Source organism: Sinohyriopsis cumingii, chromosome 18 (genome assembly GCF_028554795.1).
Source record: "Sinohyriopsis cumingii isolate HCF-2022 chromosome 18, ASM2855479v2, whole genome shotgun sequence".
In the NCBI taxonomy this organism is placed as follows: Eukaryota; Metazoa; Mollusca; class Bivalvia; order Unionida; family Unionidae; genus Sinohyriopsis; species Sinohyriopsis cumingii.
Window position 1 is genome coordinate 77,617,467 of NC_142978.1, and position 20,748 is coordinate 77,638,214.

Genomic DNA, 20,748 nt, shown 5'->3' on the forward strand with positions numbered 1-20,748 from the left:
TGCCTTTTCCACGACAAGAAATATAGAAATATTAATTAGTATCCTTTCTACCAGTATAAAGAAAATAAATGGGTTTCACTGAAATTCAAAATAGCCAATAGCAAAATGACACTGTATATTGAAAACTATGACCCTTTTGGATCTTTGTAGACATAACCATTCCACTATCGTCTTTACAAAAGCATTTGGAAAGTTCAAACTATTTCTCTTCAAAATAAAGCGTGAAAGTATAATGATTACTCTGGTTTCTCTTCACATCGTATTAATCTTTCGCCTTTTACTAAAGATTACCAAAAAAATCAAGGATTCCTAAGGTTGAATCGAGTTAATGACTGGATACAAAAGGAAGGTAAGCAGTGATTCAGGAGCAAGTGGAATTCAGCTGGGAAGCCGAACCGTTTGGTGAGTCCGTTCTAATCTATCTCTTTTTTCTTCCTTACACGACATTGCCACTTAAATATCACAGCCCCTTTAAGGACCCTGTCGCAACACACATCACCACTACACATTAAATTCTAACGTTTACCGTATATCAGTACAAATAAGCATACTGTTTCACTCATACAAGATGAACAGCGAAGAGGTATGTAAGCAATTCTTACCCAAGCACGCCTTCACCGAAACGGAAGAAGGCAGACTTTTCACCGCAGAAAGATGGGACTATGTCCAAGCGGTAGATCTGTCCCAAGTCCATGCGGCGGAAAGACCGGCAACCCCCGAAATCCTCGGGGCACTAGCCGCCAGGGGAGTAACCCTCGAAAACATCGATTTTATCACAAATATAGGAAGAGGGATTATGCTGATCTATCCTAAAAACAAAACCAAAATAATTAATTTTGAGAGTTTTACTATAAAAGGGAAGACAGTCCTGATCACAACACCACCACCCATAACTAGGTTTACAAAAAGAAAATTCATAGACATACACATTACCAGATACCCAAATGAGTTCCCTATGGACTTGTTTAAGGAGGGAGTTGAAGCCAGACTGGGTGTCGGAATTTGTAAGGTTAGGTGGGAGACATTGCGGGGGTTCCCGACAGTGAGAACTGGAAAGAGAATAGTGCAGATTGATGCTGCAGACGTAGATAGGGTGCCAGAGTTTTTTAAGGTACATGGTTTCGTGGTACACTCGTGGTACCCAGGGTGCAATGTCACACGCCCCTGCCTCACTTGCGGAAAAAAGGGCCACGTGAGGAGAGATTGCAGAGAGGCAAACGGACGTGGTACATATGCGGCGGCGGTGTCAAGAAGTGATGATCTGTTCGGACACATCTCCGACGATGGTGGCGATTCTGATCATGAGCCGGACCAGGAGGCTGTCAGCATGGAGCAGCCCCAGCCCCCAGCAGCTCCAGAAAAGGAGGAGGAGGAGGCTATGCAGAGTGAGGAGGAGGAGGCGCTGGAGGACGAACACGATGGTAAACGGGCGGAGTCGGGCAGTGAAAGTGTAACCGAAACAGATTACCAAACTGTAGAACCACGAAAGAAAAGAAAGAATCAGAAAACCAAGCAATCCGAATTAAATGGAACCAGGCCCCCAAAAAACAATGACAAGGAACAACAAAGAGGAAAACAACCTATATCAGACCCCACCAAAATCGTCAAAAGCAGCCTCACGCGAAATCAGCGTGCAACAACCAGCAAAACTCATATGCCCGCACAAGAGCAAGAAGCAGCACCAACAACAAGAAGCAGCACTATCAACCAAGCACAAAAATACAACAACCACCAAAAACAAGGATCACCCAAACACTACACCAACAAAATACAAAACAATAACTAAAACACCAACCAAAAGCCGTAACCGCTAACAAGCCACCACACACAACCACTGCCAAAACTCATAATGCAGAATAAACCCTCAGTAACCCTTATATTCTTTTTCTATGGAAATGGAGCAAGAAATACGCATTCTATCTCTAAATTGTAATGGACTAAACCATGATAAAGCCAAACAACTCGTACATTTTGCAAGAAATTATCACATTATCCTATTACAGGAAATACACGACATAAACATTCAAGTAATACAATACCTGGAAAACAATTTGGATGCTACACTCATAGTACAAAAAGATCTAATTAACCCAAGATCAGGGGTAGCTGTTATATTAAATAAGAACATAAAAAATAATAAATGGAAAAACTACAACATACCCGACACACTAAAAGGTAGGGTATTACACATTTTTATTAACAGCATACACATAATTAACATATATGCACCAGGAAATAAAACACATAGGAGACACTACTACCAAACCTTACAAGAATACCTAAGAGAATTCAACCTCGAACACATGTTGATAGCTGGAGATTTTAACTGCACTATATCAGACCTGGACCGGAAGGGAGGAATGTCTGAATTTGACAAAGAACTTGCCCCCACCGTATCCAACCTGATAGAGGAACACTCACTAACAGATTCATACAGATTCAAAAATCCAAAAGGGAATCAATTTACATATCACTATAAAAACGATGGAGCCTCGAGACTAGACAGAATATATGTAGATGACCAAAACAAGGAAAATATAATAAACTCTGAAATCCTCCCTTTTAAACTAGCGGACCATAATGCTACTTCTGTAGTAATAAAAACCCGAAACCCACACAAGTGGGGAAGGGGACAATGGAAATTAAACAATCAGTTACTACAGTTGGAAACATACCAGCAGGAAATTGCCCATATTTTGACCAACCACGATATACACTGCAATAATATAATAGAAGAATGGGAACAAAAAAAAAAGGATATTAAAAATATCTCCCAATCATATGCACTCTCCATAGCAAAAAACAAAATGTACATTGAGAGGGAATGTCATTATATTATCCACCACCCTGAATCCACAAACAAAGATATACAAACGGCAAAAAGCGTCCTACATACACTGAAAGAAAAAGAAGAAATAGGAAATAGACTCAGAGCTGGTAAATTCCACTACATTTACAAAGAAGGGAGGCACCTATATAGGAAAGAGGAGATTAGAAAAGGTTTGGAACGAAGCATCACAGAATTAAAAGAAGGAGAAAAAGTCCTAAAACATAAAACAGAAATACTAGACTATATACATCAATTTTATGCAAATCTATACCAATCACAAAAAATACCAACATCCAATATAACACATTACATGGAAAATGTAAACTTTCCGAAACTAAGCCAGGAGAATACAGACCTATGCGAAAACCCCATCACAGAACAAGAAATAATAAACGCAATCAACCAACTAAACAAGGATAAATCCCCGGGATTAGACGGCCTAACCGCTGAATTCTATAAGACTTTCCAAAAACTACTAGCACCATTATTATGTAAGATCTTCAAGGAAATTTTCAAACAAAAAGAAATGTCCCCAAGCATGAAACAAGGACTAATCACGCTAATTTACAAAAACAAAGGGAATGCCAATGAATTAACAAATTGGCGACCAATCACTCTACTAAACACAGATTATAAAGTACTAAGTAAAATACTGGCCAGTAGAACCACCACTACACTTAACGATATAATCAATATAAATCAAACATGCGGAGGTGATGACAAAAATATTCTAGACAACACCTTATCAATCAAAACCATTATAGACTTTATTGAGAGCCAAAAGGATACCGGAGCGATGATCCTAATAGATCAAGAAAAGGCTTTCGATAGGGTTGAAAAAAATTACATAACTGAAATCCTAAAGCGTTTTAATTTTGGACCGATTTATAAAGAGTGGATAGAAATCCTATACAACAACATATCAGCAGTAGTACAAACTAATGGCGCGATTACAAACAAATTCCCGATAGAGAGATCGGTGAGACAGGGATGCCCTTTATCCATGTTACTCTATGTAATGGGCATCGAAGCTCTAAGAATCAAAATACAGAGCAATGAAAACATCAGAGGGATACATATTCCTAACCTAAAAGAAGAAATAAAGATGCTACAGCACGCGGATGACTGTACCAATTTTATAAAAGACACAACCTCATATAAACATCTAATGCAAGAATACTACAACTATGGAAAAGCATCCGGATCCCAGATAAACGATGGGAAAACCGAAATCTTGTTACTCGGGAACTGGCGTGGAAACTATCCAGGTTTACCACCTGACAAAATAAAGAAACACGTTAAAACACTCGGCATTATTTTTGGAAAAAACGCGAAACACTTAAACTACCTAAATGTACTAAACAAACTAAAAAGACAATTACTTTTGTGGAGCTCGCTGTATTTTAACCTAATCGACAGAGCCCACATAGCTAAAACATACCTTTTTAGTAACATATGGTATCAGTTTAGTGTTATAGACTTTGATATGCAGTACATTAGGAAATTCGAAAAGGTAATATACCAGTTCATATGGAATGGGAAAATACACAAACTAAGTAAACAGACACTGCAAAGAGAAAACAAGAAAGGGGGGCTTAACATCCCTATTCTTGCTATCAAACAAACGGCAAACATCATTAACAGAATACAAAAATTACAAAACCTGGACGGAAGACCATGGAAAAACATATATGTTTATTTCTTTGGATATATCTTAAATAATTTCCCAGAAATATATAAAAATAACAAACTAACAAAGAAACTCAAACCCCCAAACATCGCATATAAAATAAAAAACACAATCATAGAATACAGAATTAACAAAGAAATATGGAGCTTACAGGAAGAAAAAACATACGGATACTTACATAACATTTATACAAACCAACACAAAACACAAATAGAACATCTACACCCAGACCTAAACTGGAAACCAATCTGGGAGAAATGGGGTAAAATAAAAAACACCAACACTCAAACAAGATTATATCTATACCTACACGATGCATGGTGGACAGGAGAAAAAGCCTTCTTTAGGAAAATCGTCCCATCCATACCACAATGTATCTTATGCAACACTCAATACGATAGCAAACGACATCTAATTTTATATTGTCCAAATACAAAAACACAAAGGGATGCCATTAAACAGGAAATAAAAAATTCAATAGGGAATTTCCAGACAAAACAATTACTGTACACGGACAACATAGAGGATAAAAACTTATATGATGAGATAATTCAATACATAAATAATATCGTGCAAATTAGAAACGATAAAATATGGACTACCAAGCCATCCGAATAACATCCAACATGTACAAAGAACTAACACATACACACACGCATACATTAAAACAGTAGGCAGAAGGGGCAGCGGGCATAACTCTATTAAAGAGTTTATCCCAACGGAAACCCAAAACCCCATCCTGCGATCACAAACTAACCATAATCAGGACTGTCTACCATTATATATAAAATTCACCACCAAAACCATTTATCAACCAATTACGAAATTAAACAACACAGAAACAGTACACAGAGGAGGCGGTAGGCAAAAACCCTATTAAGGAGTTTATCCCAATGGAACCCCACCATCTCCAGCTGTGACTGTCTTATTTTGTGCAGATCCAATCCCTCCACCTATACATGTACGGTAAACCTGGCCATACTACAAAAACAACTATTTCATCCCGACTAGCGAATATAGCTATAGGCATATAACAGAAACAGATGTGGGGGCTAGAGAATTAACTCTCTTCAAGAGTTTATCCCAAGGGAATCTCAGTCAACACATCTGTAACTGATACCCCCTCCCCCCTAAACACAAAATAAACAAAGACCCACCAGAATATACAACGCTCGCTAAACAGATATGGCCTGCTGGATAAAGTCGAGGAAAGAGACTATCTAAATAGAGTCCATGAAGGTCCTGTCTGTACAAAATCCCAACGAAAACAACAATACAATAACCTAACCAGCCCACACACATAATTTCTATCTATAGGAACCCAACAATAAGCAGATAAGTATGCACAACAACAAAGTAAACTGCGTACATGCATACACAAACACAAAAAACCACACAAAATAAAAATAAAACAAAAATAAAAAGTCCAAATTTTTAAAAGAATACATCTATTTTCATTTTTATATATAAGAAAAACAAACAAAAAAGGAAGAAATTATAACTAAATATGATTAACCTCCTAAACAATAAATCATATAATGAACCTGAATCCAAACTATCCCAGTAAAACCCTTTCTAGCTGATGTTCACACGAATCTTGGAACAATGACTACCAATGATTAATTACACCCCAGCCGGGATATCAATCAAACAATTCTCCAAGTACAGATAGACCTACACCACAGGGACTAAAACCAAGACTACCGTGCCACTAGTGAAAACTAGATAGTTAACCCAAAACTCTTAAGATATGATCTAGATATTGCCAGTCTATACACAAAATCAAATGCAGTTACAACACAACACACACAAACAGCACCACACCGGACTTTAATGACTATGGCAAGTCACTCAAAAATAATAACGATAACGAAATGGGGATGGGAACGGAAACTTTTACCCTGAACATTCGTAAAGGGAAAACGAGTACGATCCTAAGTTTCATGCATGTCGGGTTCAAGGCAAGAAAACAATCACGAGCACTAGTGTTTGCAAGTATTGACCTGAGAATGGAAACCGACCTGCCTACCGAGTGGGAACGGAGTACAACTCAGAACCCGCATGCAGGGACAACTCGAGATATATGGCGAAACGAAACAAAGATCAACCCTGACGAGAAAAAGAGATAAATAAATAAATAAAAAACAAAAACAAAAAAAAAAAAAAAAAAGAAAAAAAATATACAAATAAACTAAAAAAAAATAATAAAATTAAAACTTTTATATAAAACGAAATGAATACAAAAAAAAGCAATATCACATGGAATCTACATATGGGAGGACGGGGGATACAAAAATCACAAACCATGACTTTTAGAAATGAAAAACAGGGTGACACCTCCAACTCTTTACCAGCATCTGCTGGAACGGAGTCATGGGGTGCCAACATAAGTTACTAAAGATTACCGTGGAGAGGAACATTTAATGAGTCTATAGACCATTCTTTGAAGCCTCACTTTGGTGAGGTACCAATTCAATTAAAGTAAACCTCTAGTTCAAATTTAGCATTTTGTTCTCTTTTCTTCTAACCAGATCCAAATGGAAGATAGTAACCGATGATTATATAATCAGGTCTCAGTACTTCCAGTTCGGTACTCACAAAGGTAGTTCTAGTCTATTGTTAGAACATTTATTCCTCTCTCATTGTCATGGTGATAGAAGAGTTATATTTATGCGATTTTGATAGGGATTTAAAGGTCATTGTTTATTCTTGAGAATATGAGCTCAGGTGTGGTTTTCCATGTGTATTTCGGCGATAGTGCATAGTCAGTAATAAGGCCATGGTGATGATCCGGAAGTGAAATATGTGTTCTGTTTACATACTGCTCTGTTGACAGTCCAGCCTCTCAAAAAAACCTTTGGCAAGAACTTCACCGTGAAGGTATTTTTAGATTAACATATGATTTGTACTGATTGTCACACAGTGGAAATGTCAGTCTCGAGAACCAAATGTAGAGAACATATAACAAAATTAATTGTGCTATGTCCTGTCAGTGCAGTATTTGAGTAAAGATTAAACTGGTATTAAATCTTTATTATTAATGAACGACACATGAAATTTCAATATGTTATGTATATTGACTTTGAAAAACAGTAGAATGAAATTAGAAATAAAAAGTTAAGTTTTATTTTGAAAAATTTAAATGAAATTTAAAAAGAAGTATAAAAAATTAAAACATTTACTCCAAAATATATAATATTTGTTGAAATGATATTAAATGATATCAGCATGTAAATATTCCTACACCATATATAAGTTCCAATGTTGGATATTTGTCAAATTTTGTCAGAGAAAATATCTTTGTAAGTCAAAATGAGACCATCATTTAAAATACACGAAGACAAAATTCCAATTTGTATTGGTCATTCAAAGTAATTATTAGGGGTCCAAGCAGTTAATTTATGTGTTTATCATGGGGTCACTTCCTGAGTAACACATATCTGCTTGTATGGCCTTCAGTAATTTTTTACAAACATAGTTATAGGGTATTTAGTGAGAGGACAGAGATGAAAACTTTATACTAGAACCTAGTCAAGTTCTCTACTAAATCATTTTAAACTGTCCCAGAATGAAATACAGTTCAAAGGGATAAAATATACTTTCCCCATGTATATTACCCTTGGATGTAAGAAAACAGCAAAATAATATAAGCTGAACACAAAATGCATTCCATTGTATTGTTCAGTTTGGTTACGATATTGATTGGTGTAGTGCAGCATTGTGGCCTATATGATGTTATGGGAATGCTGATGATCCATCTTGCTTTATGCATTATTAATTACTAATAATATTTGTTAACTGACACTCTAAAGATTGCATAAGAAATATTCAAACAGATTATTTGAATTTAACTTTGTACAACTGATTTTGCGATAGCTACATATCCCACATGAACAAATATTCATATATTTTAGAATGTTTGGGATCAAACGTTCACATTCAGTACATCATATAGGCTGACATTGTACATATAGTGAATCTGTAAGGCCCATTTCTGGCTGTGTGCGCTGAAAATATCCCAAAATGTTATTTTCATCATGAGTAGGCCTATGTATGATAACATATTTCAATTTAGTACTATGACAGTGTGCAGTATTGTAGCATCAGCTGATATCTGATTCCATTGAATCATTGAGTTTAATAATTGGTAACCAACACTCTTAATGATAAATGTTGAAACAGATCATTTGAATTTTGTTTGCACATTTGATCTTAACAAGTACATTGTATATGTCCCACATATGTAAATGTCCATCCTGGTTTTCACGTTTTGGGGATCAGAATTTCACATTTAGTTGACGATATAGGATTTATTGGTATCTATAGTTGATCTGTGTGGCCACATTTTGCTGTATTCATCTGCAATATCCAAAATTGTTATTTCCCTCATGAATAAGATCGCTTATAGTCATATATTTTAATTTATTACATTGTCGCTTGACCTTCCTGTATACTGGTATGTACTAATGTTTGCACCAATGATCAAACCTCACCGCCCCAACATTGCCTTAAACTGTATGATACATAGTCTACCTGATTTGCTATTTAACCTGTAAATGGCTAAATATGCTTCTAGAAACCCCATATATTTTTAGGATGAATTTATCACTTTAATACATGGTCATCGCTTCACCTTTTTGAGTGTCAGTCTGTCATGTTTAATATTTTTCCCATGCTTGCAACCTTAATGTTATTTTGAAATCACCATATCGAACACATTTTAAATTCATTTACCTACATCTTACTGTTTTCTAGAATCAAGTGAGACATGTTATATCTTTTCAGGTCTAACATTGTATCTGGAACAAAATGTTAGAGTTGGATCAGTTTGGAAGCTCTCCAGTAGTCCGGTGGTGATAGCAAGGTTTCATAAGGACATGTGAAGTGTACTGTCATAAGTGACCATGATTAGTTCATATCACCACACTGATATATAGCACCACAAAGACATGGCTTAGGTCTTCATGAGAGAGAATAACACCATTTTTCAGTAAGGTAGAGCCTCCCTAGAAACTGTATTTTCCTATCCCATTGTCACCTTTTGTAGTTATTGACATTGAAATGGAATGCATTTTTGCTATACAACATGGTAGTGGTCCCATCCGAACTTTAAATCTGAGTGCGCTATTACTTATACAAACAACTGCCTACGTACCTGACACAATATGTGGAACATAGCACCTGTCACTGTTTCTTTAGTGTCTACACCTATATGCATCTGGACAGGCATATTGCGGTTTGCTGCCAAAATCACTATGAGCTGTGTTGCTTCACTAACCCTGGGAAAAATGATATCACTTGTACAGACTTAAGCTACCATTTGTTTTAAATACCATGTATTAGTCAACTTTGCTGTCTAAAATTTGTCAAACTGAATTTTAAAACTTGTAGGAAAATTTATATTTTCAATAAAATGTAGTTTTTAAAATTTAAATGTTTATTTAAATTTCCTTTATCAATAATTTCAAATTGTAAACATATTCTCAGAGAGGCCTTGTACATTCAGGTTTTCATTGCATTGAAAAATTCTTATAATTAAGGAAGATATAGCAAATTAAGTTTTGGTTTCTCAAGAGCACTTGGACTAAAACTTGCACCCTGTGGAACACCAGCACTACACACTTTCTGAAAGGTGTCACGTGTCTTGTTTGTAATAAAATTCAAAAAGACTTCATGTATAAAATTGAAATAGGTGTGGCATGCAAATATAAAAGTTTGACTAAAATTGGCCATAACAAATTGGGCCTGTCAGGAATCAGGTCACAATTAGTACATCCAGTTCAGTACCAATAGATGTAGTTCAAGTCTATTTTTAGAATATTTTTTCCTCTCATTTTGGTGGTGACAGAAGAGTTATATTTATGCATTTTTTAGGGATTTAAGAAGTATTGAGAAAGAAATGTAGAGAACATAGAGTAAAATTAATTGTGTTCTATGTCCTTATGGATCTGACCTTGTTCGATTTATTGACAAATGGAGTTTATCAGGAATATTATGTTCCCTGAATATTACTGGACCAGAAGTATGTTAGTTATCACGTCACTTTCTCGCATCATACCTTCTATTTTGTCCTCTTTATCTCACATGTATATGGTATGCATGTGTGTTTGGAAGTAAGTAACATTATCTTATGTTTATGAATTTAGCATTTGATGTGATCTTATTCAAATACATGTATGTAGATGCACGTTTGCTTTTTAGACCAACAAGTAGATCTCCGCCTTTTCTTCTTTTTTCTCCCCTGACATTACCGGTAGTGTCAGAAAAAAACAAAAGAAGCGATGATCTACTTGCTGGTCTAGTTTGCGTGGAATATGTATGCAAATGTATGTACAAGTATTATATTTGCATATGGTCATCCAAAGTGTATCAATTTAGCGTTCATATATATACCAATCATGTGCTGCAAAATGGCATTAAACCCAGTAAAACCAATCTGAATAATCAATCCGCTAATAAAAAGAGGCGTGATCTAACGATTGTGGACTAGATGTATCAAAGTTTTGGAAATTAAGATCTGTTAAGTGTATATTTGAAACTCGTCTGCAGTAAAAACGCCCTGTGTATATACATGCACGAGTGTGTGTGTGTGTGTGTGTGTGTGTGTGTTTTGACTGAAAATCAAAGAACCGAAGGTACTGTAATATTAATTGCATTTGAAAGATGCAAGTTGTTTTTTTCTTGTTATTGTTGGAAAATAGCGTCAAACTCACAACATCACGCTGAATATGAGTAAACAGTGTGTGTGTGTGTGTGTGTGTGTGTGTCTAATATCAACGAACCTAAAGCACCATAAGCTTACGTCCATGTGCAAGTGGCAACATGGTTGGGGTTTTTTGTTTGTTTGTTGTGATCTGTTCATTCTTTTTTTCTCTACCTATGAGCATGTGCCATGGTATATTTCATCTTCGAACTAATTCTAAGAAATTAATAAATTCTTTGGGAAAGGCTTATTACATCGGCTTTACAATTTCATTAATGATCAAAGCTGCTCAGATTTGCTCCTTGAGGCATCTAACGAAACCAAATTAAAGCAAAACAGACGAAATAACATTAAGGAAATTTTTTTGACTATGGCTGCCTAAAAATAATTCAAAAAGAACAATCTTAAAACCATTCACATGTCACAGAGTACCAGCAAGTTTTAATATGCAACTTTGGAGGCCTCGTATTTCTAGCTACTTTTATGTATTTGTGATTGAAAATCTCTAACGAAATCTGAGTTGTTACTTACATAAACTTTGTATTACTATTATTTTTGATGGATAGTAACACCGGCTGCATTCATTTAAACTCAAAACATACAAATCTATGAAAACGGCATGACACGTTTCCGACAGAAAATAATTTTCAATGCTGGCGATGTATCACAGCAGGTGACATATCTTAAAAGAAATGAAGAATTTACACGTAAGTATTAAGGTTTTAAATGCTAATTTTAAACTACATGGAATTAAACGGGAACCCGGATGGCCGAGTGTTCTAAAGCGCTCGACTTTACCAATCACTGCCATCTCATCTCGATCCACGTGGTTCGGGTCTCGGGGTCGGTCTATGTGTGTATATGAGAAAGGTTGCCATTAGCCTCTCGTGAGTCGGTGGCTCTTCCCGAGGTTTTCTCCAGTTTCTTATGCCACTATTTATACTGGCCGCCATGTATAGCCTATCACGTGCTGAAAAATGGCGTTATTCCCACAACAACAACATGGGAATATGTTATGCGCCTTTTTCGCGAGTTGGATCTAACAGAGAAGCAGTTTTAGCAGTAGGAAGAGAAACTCATTGATGCTCATTTTACAAAGAGTTTTCAATTTAATTTTCCTGAAATCTATACCTCAAAAGCCGAAATCTAAGCTGCGTACCACTACCGAAACGAGAGAGGAAACAATGCTCTAAATATAGACTGGGACTACTTTTGTGGGTACTGATCCGGAAGTAATAATTGCGACTCAATTTCATTAACGGCAGCCTAAACATGTCTGAATCTTTACTTAACCATGTGTGGACCACCTATTGGAATTGTACCAAACGCAATAAAGACAGTTAATGGTCTAAGCTTGGTATAACATACCCTAGTTTGCTAGTACATATGCCAGGTTTAAGGTCTACATTGCTCTCCTCGGAGAAGACAGATGATATCCCAAACATCTGAAACATCCACACGTTGCATTAATCTAAAATGGAATTTTTTTTCTTCAAGTAAATTTTGATTTCCTATATGAATAAAACACCTGTTATTTTTTTCCAAATTAGTAATCTTTTCCTGATGTATAAATAGGTAGTTATAATCCATCTCGATAACTCGAACATCTAACGAATGTGGATTACATCCCTTTTACTGTCAAATTAACTCCCCCTGCCTTTTCCACGACAAGAAATATAGAAATATTAATTAGTATCCTTTCTACCAGTATAAAGAAAATAAATGGGTTTCACTGAAATTCAAAATAGCCAATAGCAAAATGACACTGTATATTGAAAACTATGACCCTTTTGGATCTTTGTAGACATAACCATTCCACTATCGTCTTTACAAAAGCATTTGGAAAGTTCAAACTATTTCTCTTCAAAATAAAGCGTGAAAGTATAATGATTACTCTGGTTTCTCTTCACATCGTATTAATCTTTCGCCTTTTACTAAAGATTACCGTGGAGAGGAACATTTAATGAGTCTATAGACCATTCTTTGAAGCCTCACTTTGGTGAGGTACCAATTCAATTAAAGTAAACCTCTAGTTCAAATTTAGCATTTTGTTCTCTTTTCTTCTAACCAGATCCAAATGGAAGATAGTAACCGATGATTATATAATCAGGTCTCAGTACTTCCAGTTCGGTACTCACAAAGGTAGTTCTAGTCTATTGTTAGAACATTTATTCCTCTCTCATTGTCATGGTGATAGAAGAGTTATATTTATGCGATTTTGATAGGGATTTAAAGGTCATTGTTTATTCTTGAGAATATGAGCTCAGGTGTGGTTTTCCATGTGTATTTCGGCGATAGTGCATAGTCAGTAATAAGGCCATGGTGATGATCCGGAAGTGAAATATGTGTTCTGTTTACATACTGCTCTGTTGACAGTCCAGCCTCTCAAAAAAACCTTTGGCAAGAACTTCACCGTGAAGGTATTTTTAGATTAACATATGATTTGTACTGATTGTCACACAGTGGAAATGTCAGTCTCGAGAACCAAATGTAGAGAACATATAACAAAATTAATTGTGCTATGTCCTGTCAGTGCAGTATTTGAGTAAAGATTAAACTGGTATTAAATCTTTATTATTAATGAACGACACATGAAATTTCAATATGTTATGTATATTGACTTTGAAAAACAGTAGAATGAAATTAGAAATAAAAAGTTAAGTTTTATTTTGAAAAATTTAAATGAAATTTAAAAAGAAGTATAAAAAATTAAAACATTTACTCCAAAATATATAATATTTGTTGAAATGATATTAAATGATATCAGCATGTAAATATTCCTACACCATATATAAGTTCCAATGTTGGATATTTGTCAAATTTTGTCAGAGAAAATATCTTTGTAAGTCAAAATGAGACCATCATTTAAAATACACGAAGACAAAATTCCAATTTGTATTGGTCATTCAAAGTAATTATTAGGGGTCCAAGCAGTTAATTTATGTGTTTATCATGGGGTCACTTCCTGAGTAACACATATCTGCTTGTATGGCCTTCAGTAATTTTTTACAAACATAGTTATAGGGTATTTAGTGAGAGGACAGAGATGAAAACTTTATACTAGAACCTAGTCAAGTTCTCTACTAAATCATTTTAAACTGTCCCAGAATGAAATACAGTTCAAAGGGATAAAATATACTTTCCCCATGTATATTACCCTTGGATGTAAGAAAACAGCAAAATAATATAAGCTGAACACAAAATGCATTCCATTGTATTGTTCAGTTTGGTTACGATATTGATTGGTGTAGTGCAGCATTGTGGCCTATATGATGTTATGGGAATGCTGATGATCCATCTTGCTTTATGCATTATTAATTACTAATAATATTTGTTAACTGACACTCTAAAGATTGCATAAGAAATATTCAAACAGATTATTTGAATTTAACTTTGTACAACTGATTTTGCGATAGCTACATATCCCACATGAACAAATATTCATATATTTTAGAATGTTTGGGATCAAACGTTCACATTCAGTACATCATATAGGCTGACATTGTACATATAGTGAATCTGTAAGGCCCATTTCTGGCTGTGTGCGCTGAAAATATCCCAAAATGTTATTTTCATCATGAGTAGGCCTATGTATGATAACATATTTCAATTTAGTACTATGACAGTGTGCAGTATTGTAGCATCAGCTGATATCTGATTCCATTGAATCATTGAGTTTAATAATTGGTAACCAACACTCTTAATGATAAATGTTGAAACAGATCATTTGAATTTTGTTTGCACATTTGATCTTAACAAGTACATTGTATATGTCCCACATATGTAAATGTCCATCCTGGTTTTCACGTTTTGGGGATCAGAATTTCACATTTAGTTGACGATATAGGATTTATTGGTATCTATAGTTGATCTGTGTGGCCACATTTTGCTGTATTCATCTGCAATATCCAAAATTGTTATTTCCCTCATGAATAAGATCGCTTATAGTCATATATTTTAATTTATTACATTGTCGATTGACCTTCCTGTATACTGGTATGTACTAATGTTTGCACCAATGATCAAACCTCACCGCCCCAACATTGCCTTAAACTGTATGATACATAGTCTACCTGATTTGCTATTTAACCTGTAAATGGCTAAATATGCTTCTAGAAACCCCATATATTTTTAGGATGAATTTATCACTTTAATACATGGTCATCGCTTCACCTTTTTGAGTGTCAGTCTGTCATGTTTAATATTTTTCCCATGCTTGCAACCTTAATGTTATTTTGAAATCACCATATCGAACACATTTTAAATTCATTTACCTACATCTTACTGTTTTCTAGAATCAAGTGAGACATGTTATATCTTTTCAGGTCTAACATTGTATCTGGAACAAAATGTTAGAGTTGGATCAGTTTGGAAGCTCTCCAGTAGTCCGGTGGTGATAGCAAGGTTTCATAAGGACATGTGAAGTGTACTGTCATAAGTGACCATGATTAGTTCATATCACCACACTGATATATAGCACCACAAAGACATGGCTTAGGTCTTCATGAGAGAGAATAACACCATTTTTCAGTAAGGTAGAGCCTCCCTAGAAACTGTATTTTCCTATCCCATTGTCACCTTTTGTAGTTATTGACATTGAAATGGAATGCATTTTTGCTATACAACATGGTAGTGGTCCCATCCGAACTTTAAATCTGAGTGCGCTATTACTTATACAAACAACTGCCTACGTACCTGACACAATATGTGGAACATAGCACCTGTCACTGTTTCTTTAGTGTCTACACCTATATGCATCTGGACAGGCATATTGCGGTTTGCTGCCAAAATCACTATGAGCTGTGTTGCTTCACTAACCCTGGGAAAAATGATATCACTTGTACAGACTTAAGCTACCATTTGTTTTAAATACCATGTATTAGTCAACTTTGCTGTCTAAAATTTGTCAAACTGAATTTTAAAACTTGTAGGAAAATTTATATTTTCAATAAAATGTAGTTTTTAAAATTTAAATGTTTATTTAAATTTCCTTTATCAATAATTTCAAATTGTAAACATATTCTCAGAGAGGCCTTGTACATTCAGGTTTTCATTGCATTGAAAAATTCTTATAATTAAGGAAGATATAGCAAATTAAGTTTTGGTTTCTCAAGAGCACTTGGACTAAAACTTGCACCCTGTGGAACACCAGCACTACACACTTTCTGAAAGGTGTCACGTGTCTTGTTTGTAATAAAATTCAAAAAGACTTCATGTATAAAATTGAAATAGGTGTGGCATGCAAATATAAAAGTTTGACTAAAATTGGCCATAACAAATTGGGCCTGTCAGGAATCAGGTCACAATTAGTACATCCAGTTCAGTACCAATAGATGTAGTTCAAGTCTATTTTTAGAATATTTTTTCCTCTCATTTTGGTGGTGACAGAAGAGTTATATTTATGCATTTTTTAGGGATTTAAGAAGTATTGAGAAAGAAATGTAGAGAACATAGAGTAAAATTAATTGTGTTCTATGTCCTTATGGATCTGACCTTGTTCGATTTATTGACAAATGGAGTTTATCAGGAATATTATGTTCCCTGAATATTACTGGACCAGAAGTATGTTAGTTATCACGTCACTTTCTCGCATCATACCTTCTATTTTGTCCTCTTTATCTCACATGTATATGGTATGCATGTGTGTTTGGAAGTAAGTAACATTATCTTATGTTTATGAATTTAGCATTTGATGTGATCTTATTCAAATACATGTATGTAGATGCACGTTTGCTTTTTAGACCAACAAGTAGATCTCCGCCTTTTCTTCTTTTTTCTCCCCTGACATTACCGGTAGTGTCAGAAAAAAACAAAAGAAGCGATGATCTACTTGCTGGTCTAGTTTGCGTGGAATATGTATGCAAATGTATGTACAAGTATTATATTTGCATATGGTCATCCAAAGTGTATCAATTTAGCGTTCATATATATACCAATCATGTGCTGCAAAATGGCATTAAACCCAGTAAAACCAATCTGAATAATCAATCCGCTAATAAAAAGAGGCGTGATCTAACGATTGTGGACTAGATGTATCAAAGTTTTGGAAATTAAGATCTGTTAAGTGTATATTTGAAACTCGTCTGCAGTAAAAACGCCCTGTGTATATACATGCACGAGTGTGTGTGTGTGTGTGTGTGTGTGTGTGTGTGTGTGTTTTGACTGAAAATCAAAGAACCGAAGGTACTGTAATATTAATTGCATTTGAAAGATGCAAGTTGTTTTTTTCTTGTTATTGTTGGAAAATAGCGTCAAACTCACAACATCACGCTGAATATGAGTAAACAGTGTGTGTGTGTGTGTGTGTGTGTGTGTCTAATATCAACGAACCTAAAGCACCATAAGCTTACGTCCATGTGCAAGTGGCAACATGGTTGGGGTTTTTTGTTTGTTTGTTGTGATCTGTTCATTCTTTTTTTCTCTACCTATGAGCATGTGCCATGGTATATTTCATCTTCGAACTAATTCTAAGAAATTAATAAATTCTTTGGGAAAGGCTTATTACATCGGCTTTACAATTTCATTAATGATCAAAGCTGCTCAGATTTGCTCCTTGAGGCATCTAACGAAACCAAATTAAAGCAAAACAGACGAAATAACATTAAGGAAATTTTTTTGACTATGGCTGCCTAAAAATAATTCAAAAAGAACAATCTTAAAACCATTCACATGTCACAGAGTACCAGCAAGTTTTAATATGCAACTTTGGAGGCCTCGTATTTCTAGCTACTTTTATGTATTTGTGATTGAAAATCTCTAACGAAATCTGAGTTGTTACTTACATAAACTTTGTATTACTATTATTTTTGATGGATAGTAACACCGGCTGCATTCATTTAAACTCAAAACATACAAATCTATGAAAACGGCATGACACGTTTCCGACAGAAAATAATTTTCAATGCTGGCGATGTATCACAGCAGGTGACATATCTTAAAAGAAATGAAGAATTTACACGTAAGTATTAAGGTTTTAAATGCTAATTTTAAACTACATGGAATTAAACGGGAACCCGGATGGCCGAGTGTTCTAAAGCGCTCGACTTTACCAATCACTGCCATCTCATCTCGATCCACGTGGTTCGGGTCTCGGGGTCGGTCTATGTGTGTATATGAGAAAGGTTGCCATTAGCCTCTCGTGAGTCGGTGGCTCTTCCCGAGGTTTTCTCCAGTTTCTTATGCCACTATTTATACTGGCCGCCATGTATAGCCTATCACGTGCTGAAAAATGGCGTTATTCCCACAACAACAACATGGGAATATGTTATGCGCCTTTTTCGCGAGTTGGATCTAACAGAGAAGCAGTTTTAGCAGTAGGAAGAGAAACTCATTGATGCTCATTTTACAAAGAGTTTTCAATTTAATTTTCCTGAAATCTATACCTCAAAAGCCGAAATCTAAGCTGCGTACCACTACCGAAACGAGAGAGGAAACAATGCTCTAAATATAGACTGGGACTACTTTTGTGGGTACTGATCCGGAAGTAATAATTGCGACTCAATTTCATTAACGGCAGCCTAAACATGTCTGAATCTTTACTTAACCATGTGTGGACCACCTATTGGAATTGTACCAAACGCAATAAAGACAGTTAATGGTCTAAGCTTGGTATAACATACCCTAGTTTGCTAGTACATATGCCAGGTTTAAGGTCTACATTGCTCTCCTCGGAGAAGACAGATGATATCCCAAACATCTGAAACATCCACACGTTGCATTAATCTAAAATGGAATTTTTTTTCTTCAAGTAAATTTTGATTTCCTATATGAATAAAACACCTGTTATTTTTTTCCAAATTAGTAATCTTTTCCTGATGTATAAATAGGTAGTTATAATCCATCTCGATAACTCGAACATCTAACGAATGTGGATTACATCCCTTTTACTGTCAAATTAACTCCCCCTGCCTTTTCCACGACAAGAAATATAGAAATATTAATTAGTATCCTTTCTACCAGTATAAAGAAAATAAATGGGTTTCACTGAAATTCAAAATAGCCAATAGCAAAATGACACTGTATATTGAAAACTATGACCCTTTTGGATCTTTGTAGACATAACCATTCCACTATCGTCTTTACAAAAGCATTTGGAAAGTTCAAACTATTTCTCTTCAAAATAAAGCGTGAAAGTATAATGATTACTCTGGTTTCTCTTCACATCGTATTAATCTTTCGCCTTTTACTAAAGATTACCGTGGAGAGGAACATTTAATGAGTCTATAGACCATTCTTTGAAGCCTCACTTTGGTGAGGTACCAATTCAATTAAAGTAAACCTCTAGTTCAAATTTAGCATTTTGTTCTCTTTTCTTCTAACCAGATCCAAATGGAAGATAGTAACCGATGATTATATAATCAGGTCTCAGTACTTCCAGTTCGGTACTCACAAAGGTAGTTCTAGTCTATTGTTAGAACATTTATTCCTCTCTCATTGTCATGGTGATAGAAGAGTTATATTTATGCGATTTTGATAGGGATTTAAAGGTCATTGTTTATTCTTGAGAATATGAGCTCAGGTGTGGTTTTCCATGTGTATTTCGGCGATAGTGCATAGTCAGTAATAAGGCCATGGTGATGATCCGGAAGTGAAATATGTGTTCTGTTTACATACTGCTCTGTTGACAGTCCAGCCTCTCAAAAAAACCTTTGGCAAGAACTTCACCGTGAAGGTATTTTTAGATTAACATATGATTTGTACTGATTGTCACACAGTGGAAATGTCAGTCTCGAGAACCAAATGTAGAGAACATATAACAAAATTAATTGTGCTATGTCCTGTCAGTGCAGTATTTGAGTAAAGATTAAACTGGTATTAAATCTTTATTATTAATGAACGACACATGAAATTTCAATATGTTATGTATATTGACTTTGAAAAACAGTAGAATGAAATTAGAAATAAAAAGTTAAGTTTTATTTTGAAAAATTTAAATGAAATTTAAAAAGAAGTATAAAAAATTAAAACATTTACTCCAAAATATATAATATTTGTTGAAATGATATTAAATGATATCAGCATGTAAATATTCCTACACCATATATAAGTTCCAATGTTGGATATTTGTCAAATTTTGTCAGAGAAAATATCTTTGTAAGTCAAAATGAGACCATCATTTAAAATACACGAAGACAAAATTCCAATTTGTATTGGTCATTCAAAGTAATTATTAGGGGTCCAAGCAGTTAATTTATGTGTTTATCATGGGGTCACTTCCTGAGTAACACATATCTGCTTGTATGGCCTTCAGTAATTTTTTACAAACATAGTTATAGGGTATTTAGTGAGAGGACAGAGATGAAAACTTTATACTAGAACCTAGTCAAGTTCTCTACTAAATCATTTTAAACTGTCCCAGAATGAAATACAGTTCAAAGGGATAAAATATACTTTCCCCATGTATATTACCCTTGGATGTAAGAAAACAGCAAAATAATATAAGCTGAACACAAAATGCATTCCATTGTATTGTTCAGTTTGGTTACGATATTGATTGGTGTAGTGCAGCATTGTGGCCTATATGAT

The 20,748-nt window shown here is 35.0% G+C and overlaps 2 non-coding genes and 1 pseudogene across 2 annotated transcripts; all 3 read left to right on the forward strand.

Annotated features, from left to right (window-relative positions):
- The first annotated feature begins 236 nt into the window (after positions 1-236).
- On the forward strand, positions 237-339 carry LOC149777074 (U5 spliceosomal RNA; annotated as a pseudogene).
- Positions 340-13,113: 12,774 nt separating this feature from the next.
- On the forward strand, positions 13,114-13,229 carry LOC149777075 (U5 spliceosomal RNA). Its single transcript, XR_016416348.1, has one exon. It is a non-coding gene; the product is annotated as a U5 spliceosomal RNA (small nuclear RNA).
- A 6,135-nt stretch (positions 13,230-19,364) lies between these two features.
- Positions 19,365-19,480, forward strand: LOC149777076 (U5 spliceosomal RNA). The gene has a single exon (XR_016416349.1). It is a non-coding gene; the product is annotated as a U5 spliceosomal RNA (small nuclear RNA).
- The last annotated feature ends 1,268 nt before the right edge of the window (positions 19,481-20,748 follow it).